The sequence below is a fragment of the Cariama cristata genome, unplaced genomic scaffold, assembly GCF_000690535.1.
Source record: "Cariama cristata isolate BGI_N322 unplaced genomic scaffold, ASM69053v1 scaffold36872, whole genome shotgun sequence".
In the NCBI taxonomy this organism is placed as follows: Eukaryota; Metazoa; Chordata; class Aves; order Cariamiformes; family Cariamidae; genus Cariama; species Cariama cristata.
Window position 1 is genome coordinate 13,560 of NW_009602794.1, and position 2,660 is coordinate 16,219.

Here is a 2,660-nt window from a genome sequence, read left to right on the forward strand (position 1 = left end):
GCTATGTACCTAGGCAAGTGGTGGGAAGTCTAAATTGGGGAAGGCATCAAGGTGCTCAGGAAGAGTTCTTCCACTGGGGAGGGACTAGCGTGATGTCCAGACTGAGCAAGGCGTGAGGCTGTGCTGCGGGGGAAAGGAAGACTCCCAAGAAGGTCTGCTCCCTATTTGGAGACTGCTTTTCCACTTTGCAACCTCTCCAGGGTTTACCTCAGAAGATTATATTTTTATCACTACACTTGAGAAACAATAAGGTGAGTGTGTGAGAAAGTCAGGTGTGCTACCCTTACTTGAAGGCTCTTTTCATACCAAGTATTCTCTTAAGCACTGACTATTCAGACAGACTCACCCTGTTCTCCATCACCTGGTAAGGGCTGCCAGGTGGCTGAGGCCAGCCTCCTGCTCTCACAGCAAACCTGCCAAAGTCCTCTTTGGAAACTCATTCTTCAAGCTCCCCTTGTGCTCCTTATGGGAAGGAGGTTCAGAGTCTCAGTCCTCTACTTAGTGAGAACCTTCTGCTAATGTTCAGTGTGAACGTGCTCGTGGCCAGTTTACACCAAGCCGTTCTTGTACAAATATCACACTGCACTTTAAACAGAGCTTTTCTCACCCTCGCATCTCTCTTCTGCTGCTGTATTTATTCTTCCTGAGCTTTTGGCTTGTTAGGTTAAAAAAGCTGTTGCCTCCAACTGGATTTGCATCAGGCTTCCTGCAGCAGAAGTCTTGAAGTCTGACGATACCAAGACAGCAGAGAGGAAAGCAGACAGCTGAAGCAAAGAAGTCAGTACAGCATGCAGCATTAAATACATCTTGGAAAAAATAAGAGAACTCGGGGACACTTTATCTCTTTCCCCCCTGAAACCACACTGGGTTAAGCTGTCTTTAGGCTAATGCTATGCCAGAAAAAGTTAGCTTCTGCATACTGAAAATAACTGGAGGTGTTGAAGTCCATTCTTGCAGCCACACAGGCATTTGTTATTAAAACGAAACAGTCCTCTTGCTTTGGTTAACCATTAAGAGTTTAAATTAAGATACTTTCCTCTTCCATGGAAAGATGTGGTGAGTTATTTAAGAGAGACAATGTCTGTATTCCTACCAATACAAGAATATTGCTGTATCGCCACACTTGAGGTGTGTGCCATCAAGACAATCGCTTGATGCTGAAACCAATCTAAGTTTTCCTCCCAGCCACCTGGAGAAGACTGTACAGCACCCTAGTCATTAGTCTTCAAGAGGCACTCACTTTTCACTCTGCTCATCTTGAACACATTCAGAGGGCAGTGGAGATATTTCACTTGGGAACTACCCTTCCTCCTATCGGGCAAACTTGCCGTTTAGGGCTGTTTTGTTGTTTTTTAAGGGTAAGGCTTGACTATTTTGGCAGATCAGGATTAAGGTGTCACAGCAGTACTTTGGAAAAGGCATTTGGTGCACAAGCAGAATGCAGGCTTTGAGGAAAAGGCGTAAGTTACACCTTGCTGCACAAGTAAGCTCCATACCCCAGCATTCAGCAATAAAGTAGTCACGTTAAAGGTCTCTCTGCCTGGCTGATGAGGTTTATTGCGAACGTCTCTCAGACAGACTCCTTGGGAGGGGTAAGCAGATGAGATGGATGAGGCAGGCCTTGCAGATGTTCAGGTGAGAGTTCCTAAAGCAATACTGATAAATACAGCAGAAAGGCAAGATGTTGCCTCCAAAACAAAGTCAAGAACTTCGTTTTGAGGAAGGAAGATAAAAGCAATCCTTTTCAAGCTTAAAGTCAGCCAGATACATGACACCTTATTGGCATTCAGTATCAAACGTAGTGTCCAGGAAGAACAGGCTGCAGGAGCCCAGTGGATGCACTGTGCGAGTGCTTTACAGCTCCGCTGCAGTTTCTAGACAGATGCGTATCTGTCTCTCCATCCAATTCAAGTGTTCTCATCACTACGTATGTCACCTTTCCTGTCTGCCCCAGTTTGCTGTACGGCGGCAGCAGCCAGCAGTTCTGGCATGTGGGTGCAGGCTCTGCTGGGTGCAGCCCTGTGGAGATACAGCACTTGCTCCGAGGAGCTCACAGTCTGCACGAAGGGGAGAAACTCTTCTGCACAGCAGTCTGGAAAAGCAGATTGTGCTGCAGACAGGGGTAAAAGCTCTCAAATGGTATTTCTGGACACATTGGTTGGGAAGCCTGCCACTTTCCCAGTTTGAGCTGGGCATCTGACACAGCAAGGTCTCAGAAAAAGACTGACCAAAGCTAAGTTATGCACTCACCAGAAAACCACAGTGACCGATTCTGTTCATTTATAACTGATAAGGGAAGTGACATGGTCTCAAGCCCACAGGTTATATTAGGATTGGAGCTGTAGATTTTTCTGAAATGTAGTAAGGGCACAGGGGAGCTTAAAGATAAACTCAGGCATGGGACTGAGCACACGAACGGGAGATCCCATACTCTCCCACTGCAGAAGACACGCTCCAACACCCCTTGCCTTGCTCTTCTGCAAGCACCAGGAAATTGGCCTCCACTTCAAAGGAGCTGCCTCAAAGCATCCACACCACCAGAGATGTGCACAAACAAGAATAAATGAGATACTGGAGGAGACATCAACAGCACATTCCAGGAGAAGCGCTCTCATGGCTACAGCACAAGTGAATTTGCAGGAAGTCTCAGGGGAAGAGAG

General features: G+C 46.7%; 1 protein-coding gene across 1 annotated transcript in view; it reads right to left on the reverse strand.

Moving 5' to 3' along the window:
* RAB40C (RAB40C, member RAS oncogene family) overlaps positions 1–2,660 on the reverse strand; it is a 24,822-nt gene that overhangs the window by 8,530 nt on the left and 13,632 nt on the right. The gene's annotated exons all lie outside the window — the stretch shown is intronic.